General features: G+C 46.4%; 1 protein-coding gene across 14 annotated transcripts in view; it reads left to right on the top strand.

Annotated features, from left to right (window-relative positions):
- BMPR1B (bone morphogenetic protein receptor type 1B) overlaps positions 1-21291 on the top strand; it is an 825728-nt gene that overhangs the window by 705401 nt on the left and 99036 nt on the right. The gene's annotated exons all lie outside the window — the stretch shown is intronic.

Genomic DNA, 21291 nt, shown 5'->3' with positions numbered 1-21291 from the left:
TTTTTATTCCAGTAATATGTTTGGGGGTTATATATTATAGCTGGAAAGAGCATGACATTCACTCTTTCATATGTAGGAACTGTAGCCTGTCAACAGCTTAGATTGATTACAATAGTGTTTGGCGAACGACCAGGATCCCAAAACAATTAAATGAAGATATGATTTAGTTGTAAGCTTTGTGTCTACATAAAGCCCCATGTGTAATTTTTAACATTCTGCCAAACTTTGCAGCAATTACACTGCAGCCTGTTTCTAATTCAAGAGGCATTTTAAATGCAGGACATCTAGGAGTTTCAGGTCCCTGGCTTTAATGATTGACTCTTCAATGTTTCACCGATTTGGAAAACACAATGGGAGAAATGACAGGATCAGTGGAAAAAATGCAACTCTATTCTCTCACAGATGGTGTTCTGTGATGTCAAAGTACAGTTTTGTGAAATACAGAGCTTTGAGAGGTCAATACTCAAAAGACTTTGGCTAACTTTGGGTGTTAGATAAATGCCAAGTTTTAAATTTCCTGCCCCACAGAACAGTTCAGTGTTAATCAGGTAAGTCACTACCCAGATACAATTTAGCTGCATAAGAGAGAGGCAAATCAGAGGTGTTCCAAGGACGTAGCTTGTTTATCCAGATAACACTGATATTCAGTGCTAGCTGAATAAAGCTATCCAGCTAAATTGGGTCAGAGAAATGAATATCAAATGCTGGTATTACTGAGAGCTCTGCTGGCATTTACTTTACTATTCAGAACAATGGGAGAAGGTAAGAGCCTCTCCTCTTCCCTCTGACAGGTCGATACAGTAAAGTGTGCTCCGTTGGAGCGCACTGTCAGCCTGCTCTGGACGCGTGTTTTCCCTTACCCCTTATTCAGTAAGGGGAGGAAAACACGCGGCCCACCTGCGGCACCTAATAGCGCCCTCAACATGCAAATGCATGTTGATGGCCCTATTAGGTATGCGCGCGGGATCCAGTAAGTAAAATGTGCAGCCAAGCCGCACATTTTACTCTAAGAAATTAGCGCCGACCCAAAGGTCGGCGCTAATTTCTTCCAGCGCCAGGAAAGTGCACAGAAAAGCAGTAAAAACTGCTTTTCTGTGCACCCTCCGACTTAATATCATAGCGATATTAAGTCGGAAGTCCCCAAAAGTAAAAAAAAAGTAAAAAAAAAAAAAAAAAAAAATTTGAATTCAGCCCGCGGCTGTCGGGCCGAAAACCGGACGCTCAATTTTGCCGGCGTCCGGTTTCCGAGCCCGTGGTTGTCAGCGGGCTCGAGAACCGATGCCGGCAAAATTGAGCGTCGGCTGTCAAACCCGCTGACAGCCGCCGCTCCAGGCCAAAAGGAGGCGCTAGGGACGCGCTAGTGTCCCTAGCGCCTCCTTTCCCTCGTTTGCACCGCGTCGCCTAATTTGCATACTGGATAGCTCGCACCGGCCAAGGGCCGGTGCGTGCGCCGGGAGAGCGGGCGTTCGTCCGCTCTCCCGCGGTTTTACAGTATCGGGCTGTGAGTTTGGTAGACAGTTTTGGGGATGAGGGGGGTGGGGATGTGGATTTGGTCAAATATTATTTTAAGGTAGGGAATGACCAGGATCGGCAGCACTGTAAGCAGTACGAGAGTGTTCTGTAACCTGTCTGATATTCTGCACTTCTTTTCCCACTGATTCCACACCTATCGGGACTGGCAGTGCTACAGACAGTTCTCTCTATTGCCCCCTTATAACTAGACAATTCAAATAGCTCAGATAAGACTTCAGTGTTTATCCACAGAATCACTTTTATTTGTCAGACTTTTCAGGTTTAGCAGTTAGAAGAAAATAAACAATACATATCTCTAAAATCCTTGCTGCTTAGCATCAGTTGATACTAAGTAAAGCTATCACTAGTGGACATAAACAAATCAGAGACTTCAGCTTGCTTTGGATATATTAATAAATGTACTTAGCAGACTTTCCCCATGACCTTAGGAGATTACCTGCCATTTCATGCTGGAGCAATCTCTGGCTGGAACTCTCAGAGTCAGTCTTTGTGGAGGAGAGCTTGCAGTCTTGGTTCTGTCATTCACTGGGGTAAGGGGCTTTTCTCAGTCCAGGAGAAGAGCAGCCAGCTTTGACATAGGCAGCCGGGTAACAGGCAGGACTCTCTTACATCTAGGACAGCGGAGCTTTTCTGCTCAGCAACGAGGAGGGGCAGCGGTGACGCCTCGGGCGTCATCTTCAGGTGTAAATGGTCTTTCTTTGCGTCGCGTCCCCCTTTGCTCTCTCACCCCTGTCGCTTTTATCAGCCCAGACTTACATATGTAAACAGCTCAAGCATAGTCAAGCAGTGGAATGGACATTGTTTCTTCATTTCAGAGTGCTAGCCCACCTTCTCCATCAGGGTGGAGGTGTCGCTGCTCCTTCTGCCTGGCGATCAGGTCTGGGGTCCTGTCACCTCTTGACCAGTGCTGCTTTACCATGTCAGCGATTTTCTCCATGTCAGATCACTGACCCTTCTCTCCCATTGGGGGGGGGGGAGACACTGCTCTTGTCTGATGACCTTGGATAGACTGTGTTTCGTACTCTGGGTAGATGAAGTTGCTTTCGGAGTTCACCTGTGAGCCCCCTTCTTGGATTGGTTGTTTCTTGTTTCCAGGTAGACTTGAGTTGTTTGTGCATCTCTGACCAGTGGCTGTCTTCGGGCTGCTTACTTCATCATTTTTTGAAAGAAGCTTATATCCATTAAATCAAACAAGTAGATCAGATAACCTGGGTAGTATTGTCAAATGTTCCTTATCTTGTTTTTCTGTTGAATCGTACAGGTCAGCATCCATCTTTTAAAATCTGTGTCCCTCTGAGATCAGAAGAAGTTAGAATTTATATTTATACCACTGTTGCTACATTTTCTTGCATATTTTGGGAGTTGCTTAACTCTGTACGTTATTAGACGTAGTTTGCAGGGTGGGAGGACAGCTCACTCAACTTCCTACATCATAGTTTACATTTTGAGGGGGGCATTTGGCTGTGCTACATTTTTGTATCTTGGGGGGTAGGAGAGAGGAGGGGATCGGGCACCTCTGGTCCCCTGTTAAAACTAATATTCAAAAACCTGGTGAGCAGCAAAGTTACCCGGTGAACTTTATCTGAGTAACTTTAGGGAGTTATACTCAGCACAACCCTTTTCTAGGCATGTTCCACTGAATAGCCGAGTAAAGTTACCCAGGTAACTTCATTCTCTGACTTGCTCAATTTGGATTTCAGAGTTTTATAAAATTTTCTTTATAGAATTAAGTTGGGGGATTTCAGAACCCTGACTGACGTTGATTGCTTGCACTAAATTTACTATGTTGAATAGGTTTGATCATTTGTCTGTATTTTTTTACCCTTTCTTGTATTGTACAATATACATAGTTTTCCAACACGCGACCTCGAGAGCCACAAAGAGGTCTGGTTTTCAGGATATCCACAATAAATATACATGAGATGGTTTTGCATGCACTGCCTCCATTGTATGCAAATACCTCATGCATGTTCATTGAAGATATCCTGTTTGTGGCTCTTGATGACCAGAATTGGCCACCCCTATCTTAGTGTATGCCTATCCAGACTGCCCAGTTGAGATTCTTTCACATGAAACATATAAATTCTCGTATGCAACCCAACATCAGCTCCCCTTGCCCCATCTTCTTTTACCTTGATGTCTCATCTAGGGATGTGCAATCGTTTTTTGACGATTAGGAAATTGGTACGATATTTCCTAAATCGTCATGGATTGGGAAACCGATAAAACGATTGCACTTTCCCCGAATTTTCGTCAAAAATCATTTTTTGGCTTAGTTCGCACTAATAAAAACTAACGGTTTTTGTAAGTGCGTGCTATCGGGAGTTAGCGCACACTAAACCGAAAAATGATTTTTGACGAAAAAAAAATGCCGATCCCTGGGACTATGATATTTTTCCACGGCCACGTGGAAACGATCAGGCACCTAATGCACATCTCTAGTCTCATCCTTTTTCTTACCACCGCTCTCCAAATCCATCCTGAACATACCCAGAAGCCTTTAAAGTACTAACCTCATCCATAGTAACTGATAGGCCACTTAAGGCCTAATCATCATCCTCTATAATTCTGGCAAGATCAATAGTAAATTCAACACCTAGGTCCTCTACCCTGCTTTATTACCAAGCACGCGCTAACCCGAAAATCGGGGTCCCCCTAAAAAGAAAGCCCGAACAGCGGGAAAATTTTTTTTTCCAGCAGCGGGCCAAAAACGAAGACCAAACCGAATGTTCTTACCGCTGCAGATCCCCAAGTCCTGAAAAAACTAACAAAAGGGGTTTCAACCTCCCCACAACTTCTTTGTATTCCAAATCTTCAATTTTCTTCCTTCTTTATCCTTCAGTACTCTCTGAAAACCTCTTCACTCTTCCTGTTGCAGAAGCTCAGGTGAAAAATATCTCTGACTCCAATCTTCAGGGAAACAGGGGGCAACCCTTCCCTTCAAGACAAGGTCCAATATCAATCTTCAAAAAGACAAAAAATAAATTTCTCCTCTTGTAGAGACTCTGAATCAATCTAAAAAAAACCAAAAACCCCACAGCTCTCCAGACCTCTTCCGTCTCTCTCCAACTCCAGCTCTCCTTAAGATCAAGGGGTGACATATCTCTATTTTCCTTGTCCTTCAGCCCCTAACCACCCACTAATCCACTGGGCATGCTCTCAGGGTTTATAAACCCCATATTTGCCTCTCCCCCCTAAAAAGTGGGTTAAAGCAATGGGAGAAATTCCAAAACCCAACATTCTTCCTAATGCCCCTAGCTTAGAAAAATATAGATCCATATTCAAAAACCATTTAGACAGTAACTCAAAAATTATCCTTCTAAATAGCAAATGTGCCCTATTTAGCCACCAATCTGACTAAATTATAGCAAGTAGGGATGTTAATCGTTTTTCTGATGATTGAAAATATTGTACGATATTTTCAAACTCGTCAGATATCAGGGGATCCACAAAACCGATAGGAAAACCTCACAAAACATTCGTGGGGTTCTCTTATTGTTTTGGGTGGGGGGGCAGGAATAAAGGGCACCCAAAAACAAAAGATGGCGCTGGCCGTCCATTGCTCCTACCATGTGACAGGGGCTGGCCAACGGCACTGATAGCCCCTGTCACATGGTAAGGGCAAAGTGCCATTGGCGCCATTTTGATTAGTGGCAGCTGCCAGCCCGAGAGCGAGAGATCGCTCCCGGGACCCCCGCTGGACCACCAAGTTAAGAAAGTTTTGGGGGGTCGGGAGGATGGATGCTAAAGAACTAGATTTAAAGGGTCGGGGTGGGTTTTTTGTTTATCGGCTCGGGCGCAGCCGATTTAAAAAAAAAAACAAAAAACTGATTGGACCGCGGGAAAAATAATTTCCCAATGGTCCACGAAACTGAAACCGGAACTGATTCCGGTTCCGATTCGCATCTGTAATAGCGAGATTAAAAACAAGAGGTGTTATGGGGAGGGGCTGAAATATTTGGATATATACATATACCCAATGTTTGACTAAGTTAGCCAGATAACTTTAGGCCTGCTTTAGAGCAGGCCTAAAGTTAACCACTGTTTTGTGGCCAGATAACTCAATTTCCTCGGATATCTTTAAAAGATTTATTTATTTATTTATTTATTTAAACAAATTTATATACCGTTTTCCAGTAAGGCTTACTGACCAAAACGGTTTACAGCAGTAAATAACCTTAACAGTTAAAAGGTTAAAAATTAATACTAAATAAAACTTAAAACAGTAAAATAGGTATGAATAAAAATACAACATTTTAGGTAATCAATAAAAATAATGATGACTAAACAGAGAATGGCCAATTACATTAAAAAATTTTAAAGTAAGAATAAGTAAAGTAATATAATATAATACAAACTTATTTAGTCTTATTTACTTAGCTAAGATGTTTCTAAATCTTTAAAAGCCTCTTGAAAGAAATAGGTTTTTAAAGCCTTCTTAAATTCCTTCCGGCTGCTTATTAGCCTAAGCGAGTCAGGCAATGCATTCCACAGAATGGGGCCAGCAACCGAGAAAGCTCTATTTCTTGTTATACTCAATGCCGCATTCTTCACTGAGGGAATTTCCAATAAATGTTTTCCTGTAGATCTTAGTTCTCTCTGTGGTTTATAGATATGTAAGGTGAAACACATCCAAGTGGAGTCACTATTGTTCAACAGAGAATGGATTAACATGATGATTTTAAAACGAATTCTATATTTAACTGGAAGCCAGTGTAATTTGTGCAGAATAGGTGAGATGTGATGTTTTAATGGAGTACCGGTAAGAAGTCTAGCTGCCGAGTTCAGTATCAATTGTAAAGGCCTAATAGTAGAATCAGGCAATCCCAAATATAAGCCGTTACAATAGTCTAGACCAGACAGAATCAGTGCTTGAAGCACTGAGCGATAATCATGAGAAAATAAAAGGGGCCGCAATCTTTTCAGAACATGCAATTTGAAAAATGAAGTTTTAACCACTTTTGAAATGTGTTGCTTTAGTGATAAGTTAGTATCTACCCATACACCGAGGTTACGTGCTAATTTAGTAACCTTTATGGTTTCAGTACCTATGGTTAAGCAAGTTGGTGGGGCGTTGGTAGGGTTGGATATAAAGCTTAAACACAGAAGCTCTGTTTTCTTTTTATTGAGCTTTAGACGGTTATGAGCCATCCATTGCTCAATTGTACTAATATAAAGTTGGATCAGAGAAAAAGTATCTGCCCAGGATGACTTATACGGAACAAATAGCTGAATATCGTCAGCATAAAGTTTGAACTGAACATTCAGTGCAGATAAAATTTGGCACAAAGGTAAAAGATAAATATTGAACAATATTGGAGACAACGAGGAGCCCTGAGGAACACCGGTTGATTGGGCATATTTTTGGGAAGAAAAGGTGCCTAAATTAATTTGGCAGATACGGTTTGAGAGAAAGCTTCTGAACCAGCTCAAAACTGTCGATTTGATACCTATAAGTTGTAGAGCAGATAATAATAATTTATGGTCCAGCGTATCAAATGCTGCTGAGATATCTAATAAAATGACTACATAATCCGTATAAGAATCGAAACCTCTCAGGAAGGTGTCAAAAGAGGATAGTAGTAAAGTCTCAGTGGAATGTCCCTTCCTGAACCCATGCTGACTCGGATGGAGTATGTCATGCTCGGATAGATAATCTTTTAGCTGGTATAAGACTACCGATTCCAAAATTTTTGCTAATGAGCATAAGGTGGCGATAGGTCTCAAATTAGAAAAATCCATAAAAGATATCTGGGTAGGTAACGCTATCAGAGAAGGAAAAGAAATAAATAACTAAAGGGGCCAGTGACTCAATTCTTCCCCTCCCACTTGCCAAATTTGTGATGCTGTCTATCAGATGAACAGAAAAACCATCCAAATCACACCTGCTTTCAAAATATGCATATGTATACTCAGAGCACATATACACTGCTGCATAATAAATGTGTCTACAAGATGGCTATTACGGTAAGTATTTTCAGGCTATCCTATTCCTTTATTCCCAAGGTCAGAATGCCACATTTGATGGTACATCAAGTACAATGTACTGACCAGGGATGGCTTGGCCTCAGTCAGGGCTAAGCATAGTTTTCCTGCATGGACTTCTTTTACTAGCAGTGGAAGATCAGGTTTACATTTAAACACATTATTTATTGTTGCTACTTCAATGTTTGCATGACACACAAAAAACAAGAGGAGTAAATGAGCTAATACCATGACAAGTAACACTATCATTTTTGCTAGTTTAGAAAAGTTTATTTACAACAAGTTCATTAAATATTACCTATATAAAACATCTTTGGTCAATTTGCTATTGTGAAAAAGGTAAACCTGTTCATCATGATAAATGACATTGGTTAGCTAAAATAATATTTTTACTATGGCATTGTTTTATTTAAACAAAACACCATGCCCTAGCTCACTTTTGAACATCGTTATAAAAATTTGATATTGTTTCTTATTACTATTTTATTTAATTCATATTACCACATTGAATGAATAGTAGTAACACGAGGCCATTGGACTTGTACGTGTTGCCTAAATTTGTGCAAAATTAAATCTACCTGTGTCCAAGATGCTTTCACAGTTATGACAGGCTGAGTAGTTTGATATGGGAACTGTATCCATCTTACCAAGTAAATCCTGCTGCTTCTTGCCAAGCAGGAACCCTGTGACTGTCAACAGAGAGGAAAGTGAATTGCCTGCTTGAATGATTTATTGAGGAGCTTGGCATATCAGTGTCCCATGACCCAAGGCTTCTGAAATTTTTGCTGAGTCTGGGATTGTAACTTTAATCCTTTTCCCTTCATATAAATACATTTAGTACTCGAGAAAGACTGACTGTACTGGAAACTGAAGTCTTCCATTTAGCCACAGAACAAGATAACCAAATCTGTTCTGTAGAGGCCTCCTTCTGTTGTGCTGGAGGTGGACCCTTGGCTTGGCGCAGGATTGGTCCGGCCCTCTGAGGGATCCCAGAGGGCGCCTGCCGCCAGGAGGTGGAGCACACGAGGAGACAGAGGCTGACAGGAACTTCACCAGTAACGGTCCGGGGGCTGCGCGGGTTGAGCTCACCGCCTGGGCTTAGGTGGGCCTATGGGGGTCTCCCGGAGAGATGACGGAGAGGTGTGCCCACCAAGAGAAGAGGTGCGCGGCTGTCGGTGAACAGGCGAGCTAGACCAGAGCCGAGAGTATCGGAGACCACAGGAACAAGGCAGGAACTGAAGGTCCCCCGGGTAGGATAGGCAGCACCAATTGGTCCAGCTCGATGAAGGCCGTGGGTAGTGTAAATGCAGGCGGGCCTGATGGTCACAGGAGGAGCAAAGAGAGTGTCCGAATGGAGCGCAAGGGTCAAAGCCAGGGTATCCATCTGAGGATGGTCAGTCAAAGCCAGGGTCGGTTACAGGTATCAGTCCGAGCGTAGTCAAAGACAAGCAGAGGTCAGTTCCAGGTGTCAGTCCAAGCAAGGTCAAAGACAGGGCCGAGGTCAGTACCGGGTATCAGTCCGAGAGGGTACAACCTGGGTAGTGGAAAAGGACTCAGGAACAGACACTGGAACAAGGACGGCAACTAGCTTCATACTGAGGTGACGATCCAATTGCCAAGGCGAGGTTATGGGGAAAGGGCCTCACCTTAAATACTGGGGCTAGGTGACGTCATTGCTGCGTGCCGCGGAGCGTTTTCCCACCCCGGGCCCTTTAAAGGGCTGGGCGGTCCGTGCGCGCCTAGGGGCGGACCCGATGCGGAGGAGGACGCCGAGAGGAGCGCTGGGAGATCGAAGGGCCTGGGGACGCTGCCACAAGGTGCCGCGGGCGCAGGGAGCTGGACCCGCTGGAGCGAGGGTGAGGTGAGCAGACCCGGGCGCAGTCCTAGAGCGGCCGAGATGCGCAGCACATTCGAAAGTGAAAGGGTAATTGACTTTCCATGTCCGTTCAGTTCTCATCCATGTCACAGCCTGCAGCAATGTGTTGAAAGCTTTCAGTTGTGATGGTGGTTTTTATGGTTTTGGTGACAACCGTTCCACTGGAATTTGGAACGCGATCACCAAATGGCTTATAAATGTGTAAGCCCCCTTTCCCTGGGCACTACTTTTGTAGGAAGGGGGGCTGGCTTTCAGTACTGCAGAATACAGAAAAACTGACCGCAGTGTTGGATCAGGATTCTTCCAATGGGGAATAACTCAAGCAGTAAAACCCAAAGGGATCTCAGATAGGCCAAAAGAAAAAAAAATAATAATAAAGAATCTTCACACCAAATGTGCTCCCAAACTAAAGATTTACTAAAAAAAATAGCAAAAGGGCAGCAAAACAAGAGTCTGTTCCATACTTTTGGATTCTGCAAAATATATAGGGGTCCATGTTCAAAAGCATTTAGGGAGATAACTCAGACGTTTGCTGGCTAAATGAAGATTTAATCTCTTATTCGGCTAAATTCTAGCTGGCTTATAAATTAACTGACTAGAATTTAGCCAGATAAGTTAAGGGCATTCTGGGAGCGTAACAGGAAGAAGTTGAGTTATCTGGCTAAGTTATCCGTCTAACTTCCCAAATTTTAAGAGCCCTGTGCGTGTAAAAATCAGAGGTTATGCGTGTGGTTGAGCCCTGCGCGCTTCGAGCGCATTTTGAAAAGTGACTGGCCACGCTTGTAACTCCCATTTTGTGCAGAAGTGGGGGGGCCAGGGGCGTGGTCTGGGCAAGAGGCGGGCCGGGACAGCGCCATTAAATGCTGTCCCAGGGAAGCGCGTGCTGGCAGCCGGTCGGCGCACGGAAGATACTTCTGCTCTGGAGGAGCAGTAAGTATTAAAATAAAAAAATTGGGGCTAGGTAGGGTTAGGTTAGGGGGTCGGGGAGGAGAGGGGAAGAGGGAGAAAATACAGGGTATGGGGAAATTCCTTCCCAGTCCGCACCTTAATTGGAGTGGACTGGGAACCGGCCTATCGCGTCGCTGCACGTAGGTTGTAAAATTTCCCCCTCCTGCACGTGCGAGTCGCGGGCTGCCCGCACATATGGCACGATTATGCACGCAGACATTGCATTTTATAGCATGCGCATGCCGACGCACCCATGTTATAAAATGATCACGTCCATGTGTGCGCACCGGGAACCGTGTGCACATGGACGCACATGCACGCTTTTTAAAATCTACCCCATGTCTGATTGGGCAAAGGCCTGTCCTAAAATTAGCCAACTATAGTTAATTGGCTGTACCAGTGAATATACCTCCAAAGTTAGCCGGCTGCTGTTCAGACAGTGACTGAATATGTACCCCATATTTCACAGTCCAGACAAGAAAAACTACTGAACACAGGGCAGTAGCATAATTCCCAGGAGTCTCTCCCAGCCTCCCAAGACTTTCCCAGAATAAGTACAGGCTCTCTTGCACCAGTCATAACTTCTTTGGTTACCTGTAAGTGCTGAAGTCCTTCAGAAATGGCTCCATGCTCTTTCCTTAGATGTGCACACACTCCAAAAGTTTTCTCCAACTTCTCTTGTGCAAAAACAGAATAAAGTTTGCCACTGTAGATTTCTAGCACATCACTAGAGATCATTGGACACACAAGATTTGCATATGGTTGAGCTTTCCTCCCTATGTGGAAAAACAAAGGGAAAATTCTTCCACTCCCAGAAAATAGTATCAAAAAGACTGGGAAATAAGCCCACCCTGTCTCTGTGAAAAGACAAGTGGCTCTCCCACGGGAAAAGGTGAGAAACTGGAGAAACCTCGCCACAGAGCAGGCCACACCCTTGCTGCATCTTTCCACTCCTCTAAGAAAAAGGAAGACCCTCTTACAGATTTTAGAAAGAAATTCACCTGTAGGGGGACGGAGCATGTCACTCACTCGCTGTGAATATATTCCTCATATACCTACTGCTGGAAATTTCCACATTAGCGTATAGAAAAGACCTACCAACCTGAACCAGATTTGAACATAACCTAGAAAAATGGTTCCCAACCTTTTTTGTTTCGTGGCACACCTGGCACAGGAGTCACTTTGTTGTGGCACACCAACCACTTCCCTATCATCACTTTCTCTTGTCTTCCTCTACCCCTACCACTTGGCATCATCACCTTCTTCCCTTCCCTATCTCCTCCCCCCCCCTCCCCCCGGCATCATCATCATTACCTTCCCTCTCCTATTATCTCTTCCCCCCTCACTCATATTATCAACATCTTCCCTCTCCCTCACTCCCTGGCATCAATATCACCTTCTCTCTCCACCTCCTCACCCCTGACATCATCATCATCATCATCACTACCTTCCCTTTTACCGCACTCCCTGCCATCATCACCTTCCCTCTCCTTCCACCACTTTCCTGCACCCCTTGGCATCATCACCTTCTCTCTCTCCAACTCCTCACCCCTGACATCATCATCATCATCACTACCTTTCCCTTTCCTTCTACCCCTGTCCCCCACCACTTGGCATTATTATTATATTTTCTCTCCCTCCTCACCCTCCTGCATTATCTTTATCACCTTCTTTTTCCCCTCTATCCCTCTCCCCCACTCTCTGGCATCATAAACACCTTCCCTTTCCCTCATCCTCCAGGCATCATCACCACCTCTTCCCCACCCCCCCTCATCACCACCTCTTCCCCACCCCCTCACATCATCATCCCCCCCCCCCCCCATCTTCATCACCTTCCCTGTCCCTCTTCTCCTCGCTCCCTGGCATCATCTCTTTCCCTCAGCCTTCATTCCTCTCTCACTCTTTGTATCATCATCACCATCTCTTTCCCCCATCCCCAGGCATCATCACCACCTTCCACCACCTTTTCCCCATCATCACCTTCCCTCTCCCTTCACCCCCCAAGTGGATTATGCATTTCTACTAGCAGATGGAGACACAGTAACTGATAACACAGTATATATACCCCTGCAGTTACATCAGCCTGCCAGTATTCTCCATCTCCAGCAGATGGTGATGTGCAACTTCTGACTGGGGATTGCTTCATTTTAAAATAAAGGAGAATTAAGGATAAAATTTGCCCTGCTCTCATGTGATACCAAATGGTCCCTTCCCCAGTTGAGAATTCCTGAGCTGATTTCCGTGGTCCCTCAAATGTGTGCCTTGGCTCGGTAGCTGATTTTGCCAGTGTTGACTTAGCTGCTTGAGCAACTGAAAGGCAGTGGGTGCAGGAAGCCGAGCACAGCGGTGACTGCACATGCCCTCTTCCCCCCGCAGCTGGAGACAGTCTCTGTGTTCAGCCAGGTATGGCTGAGCTCTGGTAAGATACTTAGCAGGTTTTCCATTATAAAGGGTTTCCTCCTTGCCTGGTCTCTGTGCTTGGCCTGCCTGTCCATTTGTTCCGCTCCGTGGGAGGTCAAGGGACGTGGGCAACCTAGCAGGTTTATCAGCCTCCTTAGGCTAGGCCCTGCTCCGAGACTTTTCACTGCGCACCATGTGGTGGGCTGCAACAGCTTTTCGTGCGCTTTCTTTTTTTTTATCAAAATCTTTTTTATTGGTAGTGTCTGGTAAGTAACAACCATAGAGCACTGAGAACAGTAGAACAATATACACAATAATAAGGAAAGGAAGCATCAATACAGGTATTACCCAACACTCCATAACATTTTGTATTTTCATAGGGAAGTGGGATCCATACGGATACCCTCAACCCCCCCCCCGTCCAAACCTCCCCAGCAAGCATACCACATTCATCCCCTTTCACTTCCCAATCAAACCACCCCCCTCCCCCCCCTCAGGAACAGTCCAGTCCGAAGTATATCCATTCAGTCTAAGTTCGTCCTGTAGCTCCGCAGGTAAAGCCAACACACAGGAATTCCAACAGGCGCAGTAAGTTTTATCCAGAGGTCGATGTCCCAGCGAACATGCCATGCGTTCCAGAAGAGCCATATCAGCCATACGCCGGGCCCAGGCAAGGTAGGAGGGGCTGCGGCAGGGGTCCAGCCAGTCCGCCAACACCGTGCGGCACGCCAACATAACCGCCGTCCTTTCAAAGCGTGACTTGGAGCCGCAGCCTAGCATCGTGGTCGGGATAGAGCTACTAATCAATATCAGCCCCGTAAGGCTAGTAGTGGCTCCCGTACACTGATCGATCACAGTCATTATGGCAGTCCAAAACGCCCGTAAAGAGGAGCAGGCAAAGAGTCTATGCGCCAAAGTCCCAACCTGCAAGCCACATTTAAGACACGTGGAGGTGGGTGTAAGCCGCATTTGATGTCGCCGGACATCGTCGCAATAAAGCCAATGCAGAATTTTAAATTGCACCTCTCGAAGCCCAAGATCCGGGAAATTTTTATTAAGGCGTACAAACTGTGCCAGCACCTGAGCCCCCGACACAGGATTGCCAAGCGCTTCCGTCCATCGGGCCGCCAAATGAGAAGTTCTATCAATGACACGAAGTTTCTGCCCCACAGTCTTCCATCCAGTGATAGTATTAGCAACATATGCAGTATCAAAGAAGGCGTCGGCAAACTTGACCTCCTCAGCCAGCGCAGCTGCAGTCCACTGATGAGAACGGATGTAATGTCTGGCCTGAAGAAAGGCATAAAACTGCTTCGATGAAAGATGATAAGTCCTTTGTAACGTAGCAAAATCCAACAATTGACAGGCATTTACATCATACATGTGATAGATAAACATTAAGCCTTTATTTGCCCAAGAGTGAAAAATAGCCCCACTATCTTGACCCGGCAAGAATTCCAGATTCCGTACCAAGGGGAGGAGTAAAGACCGAGTCCCTGGGCACGGATATAGCCGCCGCCACCAAGACCAGGCCTTAATACAGGGATGCAGAAAAACTGCTGGGTAAGATACACCAGCCCGGTCCACTGCTCTGGATTGCAGAATACTGACAGGGGAAAAAGGTGCAGACATGCTCAGTAGCATGCCAGCCGCGCAAAACTTGTAAGTACCTGTCAGCCATTCCCCGATGAACCTCAACTGGCAGGCCACATTATACAAGCGGAAGTCTGGCATGTTGAACCCTCCCCGCTCCCGCTGCAATTCCAAAGCAGGATAGGGTAGCCGCGCCCGCTTTCCCTGCCACAAAAACTTTTAGATACTGGAGCGCAAGCGCCTGATATCCCTCCCTGTTAGCCAGCAAGGAACCATGTGCAAGACATACAGCAATTTGGGCACAACTACCATTTTTATCAATGCACACCTACCAAAAAACGATAGTGGGAGGGAAATCCAAGCAGTCAATTGACTGCTTAATTTCGCTATACAGGCGGTGACATTTAGAACATACAATTTCTTCAAATCCCTGGGAACCCAGATCCCCAAATACTTCAACCGGGTCGGAGCCCATTGAAATGGGAAAGGGCCCCCCCACTTGGTCGGCAAGCATTCATCAAGGGCCAACGCTTCCGACTTAGAGTAATTGATACGCAAGCCAGCAACCAGCTGAAACTGATCGAATAACCGGACAATCACTGGAACACTTTCCCGTGGTTTACCAACAAACAACAAAATGTCGTCGGCAAATAAGGCAATCTTCAAGGGATAGCCACCCACACTAAGACCCCAAATCTCCCTGTCGCCCCGTAAACGGATGGCCAAAGGCTCCAAGGCCAGGACAAAGAGCAGGGGAGACAGAGGGCAACCCTGCCTAACACCACACCGAATAGGAAAGGCCTCCGTAGGTAAGCCGTTCACCAAAATGGTAGCACTGGGGTTAGTATAGAGGACAGAGAGCCAGCGAAGGAATGGGCCAGTAAACCCATATTTCCCTAAAGCCCAAAACAGGTAATCCCACGAGAGCGAGTCAAAGGCTTTTTCAGCATCAAGACTCAGTATCAAGGCCTCCTCCCGGGACTGATAGCCAAGAGCAGCTAGAAGACGGCGAATATTTCGCACTCCCTGTCTGCCTTTCACGAACCCAGTTTGGTCTTCCTGAACCAAGGCCGGGAGAAAGTTCTGTAAGCGGGCAGCAAGGACAGAAGACAAAATTTTTATATCCACATTAAGCAAGGAGATGGGCCGATACGACCCCACCTCCAGGGGGTCCTTCCCCGGTTTAGGGAGGACCACTATGACCGAACGGTTAGCATACTCTGAAAGAGGGACATCCTCCAACAAATTAGTAAAGTAAGCCTGTAACGGGGCCAGAACGGGAAAGCCTAAGAGTTTATAATACTCGGACCCAAACCCATCTTGTCCGGCTGCCTTGCCTAGTTTAAGATTTTGTATTACAGAGTAGATTTCTTGGGAAGTAATAGGACCATTTAATTCCAGGAGATCCTCCGGCTGGAGCCCCGGCCACGACAGCCCTCGAAAAAAACTCTCCGCCTGATCCCCCCCCATAGGTTTAGTATCATAAAGCTGAGTGTAATACGCTAAAAAACGGGCCGCTATCGCATCCTGACTAGTCTGATGGACTCCATGGACGTCCCGAAGACCCGATACTACCGTTTTCAGTCCCCTCGGCCGCACCAAATGCGACAAAAACTTTCCAGTCTTATTGCCATATCTATGTAATTGATAACGATAGTATCGAATAGATTTGGATGCTCGCAAGTGTAAAAGAGTATTCAAAGCCAGGCGAGCCGAGTCAAAGGAGGCCTTAGCCTCAGGCGTCATGGAGTCCGTATGTGAAAGCTGAGCTACCTTCAAGCGAGCCGTGAGCCGGAGGATCTCCGCATTTCGCAGCCTATTTTGCCTCGCCACATAAGCTATGATGGCCCCCCTCATCACTACTTTCCCTGCCTCCCAGACTATGCCGGGGCCAACCCCAGGAGTACAATTATGCTCCACATACTCTGCCCACTTATCTTGCAAATATAATTTAAATTCAGGATCCCAATACAGATCCGGGCGCATACGCCAAGAAAAGGGTAAATGGGCCGTTGACCCCCAGCTAAAAGTCATAGTAATCGGGGCATGATCCGTCAGCGCAATGGGTTCAATAGAGGTTGCTAGCAAATGAGGGAAGCAACGTTCAGACAGGAGCAGATAATCTAACCGAGAGTACGTATGATGTGGATGTGAGTAAAAGGTAAAATCCCTGTCCTGAGGGTGGAGGACCCGCCACGCATCTATAAGCTGCATCTCCTGGCAAAGCAGATTAACTCCCTTAGTCCCATCAGCCTCAGAAACCAGTTTGGGAGGTTTAATATCTGCACTTTTGTTCGCCACCATATTAAAGTCACCGCCTACTATGAAATCATGATCCTGGAAGTCCATCAACAGGCGTATTAACGCGTTAAAAAACCCCGGAGAGTACACATTCGGGGCATAAATGTTACAAAAGACCACTTTCTTTTGATAGAGAGTGCCCGCCACCAGGACATACCGCCCCTCGACATCCTGACAAGTCCGAATCAATTGAAAGGGCAATTGTTTGTGGATGAGGATGGCAACTCCCCTCTGCCTCCTATTAAAGGAGGAATAATAACACTGGCCCACCCAATCACGTCTCAATTTAGCATGTTCCGCATCGCCCAGATGGGTTTCTTGAAGGAAAACCACCTGCGCCTTCAGGCGTTTAAACAACGCATTTAACTTAGTACGTTTGATAGGGGAATGGATTCCATCTACATTGAGAGAAACTAGCTTAACCTGGGTCATGAGAAGAGAAGAAAAACCAGCTTAAACCCGGAAGCCCCATAGGGTTCCTAGAAACAAACAGCTGAAAGTCTCCACGGCCTCCCAGCCTAGGCCGCAGGGACAGAAAAAGGAAGGAGCATACAAAACAGAATAAACCCACAATAAGGATACACTGCTTAGGAGACCATCCCATATCCCCTTGCCCACTCACTCCCCCCCCCCCGACATTCACACACTCTAACCCCCACACTCATTCCCCCAAACCCACCAAAACCCTCCACCACTCCCAGGTGCGGGGTCCCGACCTACTGCTACAAAGGTCGGAGGTCCCCACCCCCAGCCCCACCCTGCCCCCCCTCCCCCCAACCAAAACCAAGTACCCCAAACAACACAACAACAGTGCCCAACCATCAATCCCCCAATAGAAGTCCGATCACTGCACAGGCTTTATGGGGGATGAGAAAATATCAAGAATTCCCAGGGCAGAACTCAAACGCAACAAACAGCGAACCAGCTGACCAGTGTGTATGATAGACAAAGGAAATTGGCACTGAGGTCAGTCCAAGACATGTGGAGGCGAAGAAAAAATCTTTCCAGGGGTTAGAACAGTCCTCAAGAGCTGTATTGGAGTCAAATCCTCACCACTCCGCGTAAGGGACTGTCTGTTCACTCAGCAGCACCCTGCGGAAGCGATGCCAAAAAACTATCCGCTTCAGCTTTGGAGAGTAGGAACGTAGTTTGGTTATTATGGTGCACCCGCAACTTTGCAGGGTATAACAGGGCAAATCTAATGCCACGCCGATGAAGAGCCGTGCAAGCCGGGGCCATCAACTTCCGTTGCGCTGCTGTGCCTGCAGAAAAATCATTAAAGAGCAGTAGCCTGCAGCCAGAGTGCTCCAATTTCTCCTGCTGTCTGTACGCCCTAAGAAGTAGGGTTTTATGGTGCCAATTTAGTATGCGGGCCATAACAGGTCGGGGCCGGCCTTGTCCCTCCCGCAGGGGGCCCACACGGTGCACCCGCTCGCATTGCAACCGCTCTCCCGCCAAGTCCAAGCCCACCTGATTAGGGAGCCAGTCCTCAACTATGGAGCGGAGTTCCGCCTCAGTAACAGACTCGGGCAGGCCGATGATTTTTAAATTGTTCCTCCGCCCACGATCCTCCTGTTCCTCCATTTTAGCCATCAGGTCTTTTTGCTGGGCCCTCAGCTCAGTCACATGGCGTTCGGAGGCAGCCATTCTGTCACCCAAATCAGAGATGGTGTTTTCAGCAACGTCCAGCCGCTTTGAGTGCCCTTCAACAGCCGTTTTAATATCCTCTATAGCCGATTGCAGCTTAATCAGCCTACCATCCAGGGCTGCCGTGACGCTATAGGATATTTTTTGCAAGGCTCCCTCTGAAATTTCAGCCAAAACAGGCTCAGCAGGGGCGGGCGACTCCGCCATCTTGGCACCACGCGGTTTCTGCAGCCGTCGTTCTGTCCTGCCTCGTGTGCCGGTGCGGCGCATTCCACGCCCGGCAGGCACGGAAATGTGAGCAGGGGCACTTCCCACAGCGGTCGGGGGGGGTCCAGGGAGCCCACAAGAGCAACAAAAGTAAGTAAATTCGGTAATTACTGAGTGGGGCCGCGGAGCTCTATCCCCCTGCTTCCGTCTCGTCTTACGTCATCGCCGGAAGTGTTCGTGCGCTTTCTAACGCTACCCTCTACAGGATCCTTGGTCCGGCGTGTGCGTCCGGGTGGTGCGCCCAGTTTTTGGGCACACAGTGGGGCCTTGTAGTTTGTGCACCCACATTAAGCAACGTGTAGTGGCCGCATGCTTACCTATGCGCACAAGTGGTACTGTGCGCTTAAGTTTTTTGTGCGCTTAATTTATGGCCATCTAGATAAGTGCCTTGGTGTGTGCGTATAAGTGTTGGACGCATAATTTGTAGGCACCTATCTAAAAAAAAAATTTTTTAAATCCAGGTAGATGCACGCCTCGGCCACTGCTCAGCACGTTGTCTGCCATCATGGCACCTGTGCCTAAGAAGCCTAAGAGTCTTTCTCTTTGCACTGCTTGTAATATACGGGCATCTCAGCCAGGAGTGCCTGCTGATTTGTGCCAGTGCTGTTTGGAGGCTCAGGGTGAATTGTCTTCCTCAGATTTCACAAAGCCTGGTTCTTCCCACCGGATGTGGGTCTGGGTAAAGAAAATTCAGGTGGGGGCGCCTGATTTTGCAACTCCACTAACTGGTTCCTCAGAAGGGGAAGGTAGCTCAGTGAGCACACCTCAGGTCCCTCCCAGTCTGGATGCTTCTAATTTTTCATGGGTAGAATTTTTCTAGGGGTTGCAATCCTTCCTTCAGGCACAGTCCTTGGCTCGGTCCCATGCTCCTAGAGCAGAGGTACAGGGGAAAAACCTTGCCTGGATTTTTTGTTGTGCACTGGAGTATTCCTGGAGCAGCAGCAGATCTTCTGAATGGTGATCCAGATGGCACGGATGATGCCAATCCTGCTTCTCTTGAGGATGGTGCAATTCCCCTGGATTATGTTGCGGTTCTTTCATAGTCATGAACTGATAGCTCTCATTTCACATACCTTAAAAATTGCTTGGAGTTCCTGGGGCAGATTCAGTGTCTGAGCCAAAGAGAAATCCCATTTTCGTTTCCTTGCGTACAGTCTCTTGGTTTTTCCCCGTGATGAGGGCCATTCAGGAATTAATTGATCTCTAGTAGGGTGCCCCAGAGGCTATTTTCAAAGGGGGGGGGGAATGATTTTGGAAGGCCTCTACCCTCTGGATCCAGTGGTAAGAGAGCTCTTATGTTTTTTCCTAAGTTGGAAATGCATTTCTATGTTCTGTCTCCAAGCGGATCACTATTCCCGTAAAAGGAGAAGCAGCCGTGAAGAATGCTAAAAAGATTGAGCATTTGAAGCAGTGGCAGTTACCTTACAGATTGCTTCTTCTCGTTCCTTGGTGGCTCACTCTTGTATGCTTCTCTCCCAGGACATTTGTGGAACCACGGCTGCCTTCTTGGCTGAGGTGGGCTGTGATTTGGTCTGCACTTCAGCCAGAGGTGTGGCTTTGATAGTGGCAGCCAGGCATCAGTAATGGTTGAGAAATTGGCCGGCTGAAGCACCCTCCCAGGCTAACCTCACAAAATTGCTCTTTAACGGCTTGCTTTTGTTTGGTTGTGAGTTGGAGAAACTGGCCAGCAAGTTCTGGTTCCTCGGTTTTCAGAAGATGAGAAGCAGGCACAGTGCTCCCTTCACATGAGAGGCTGGGCTAGAGGATCCAAGCATTTTCGACCCTGTAGAGGAGCGACCTTCACAGGATGTGACCCTTTGATGGGTCTCAGTCCTTTCATTCCCGACAACCCAGAAGAGGTGCAGGCTCAGGTAGTTGAACCTCCCGAGCCTCCCAATAAAGTTTTGCCAACCCACCCCTGGGAACAAGAGATAGGGGGACACCTCTCTCTCTTCTGTTAGAGGTGAGTCGAAATCACGTCAAATCAGTGGTTCCTTGAGGCGAAACGAGAAGAATATCTGCTGGGGTTTCTCTGTGTTCTTTGGGGTGTGTTCATGGTGGCTCCCTGCCACTCGTCACAAAAAAAAAAAAATGGCAGTGGAAACTGGATTGGCAAGGCTCCTCAGGGCTGCGGTCCCAGTGCCCATGTCTCATTATTTCATTGTGCCAAAGAAGGAGGGTTCTTTTCGTCCCATCCTGGACCTCAAAGGCATCAGTCGTCATCTGCAAGTGAACCATTTTCGCATGAAGATATTACACTTGGTGGTAAAGGCTATGCAATCGGCATCTTATTTCTTATGTATTTTCTCCTTAATGCAACTCAAATCAATACTTTTCATTGAATAACAACTCTCTTACTCGTATACTGATTTCAAATCATTGCTGTAGTAAATTTAGGTAATGAAAGGAACCACCGCTCACTGTTTATTTATTTACTGCGACTGGATTATATCTGTTTGAAACTTAGTGCACATGTTAGTGTAAAATGTGGCATTTTACTACTTAGACCTGCAAATAGTATGAGGTATACCAGAGCTTACTGTGGCCTGTATGTTGATACTGCAGCGTTTTTTCTTAATTCAAGCAGTATTTCATGTAGGAATGCACCATCATAGTAAATCGTGGCCAGCAAGTTTGAAATTATGCTTTCTTTTAATATTGTGCTTTGCTTTTTATTGATATATTTTTTCCTTATTATTTTATCACTTAATTTTAGCTAGCAAGAGAAGAGGGACGTTATT

Source organism: Rhinatrema bivittatum, chromosome 1 (genome assembly GCF_901001135.1).
Source record: "Rhinatrema bivittatum chromosome 1, aRhiBiv1.1, whole genome shotgun sequence".
NCBI lineage: Eukaryota > Metazoa > Chordata > Amphibia > Gymnophiona > Rhinatrematidae > Rhinatrema > Rhinatrema bivittatum.
This window is presented reverse-complemented; position numbering and strand designations above follow the sequence as displayed.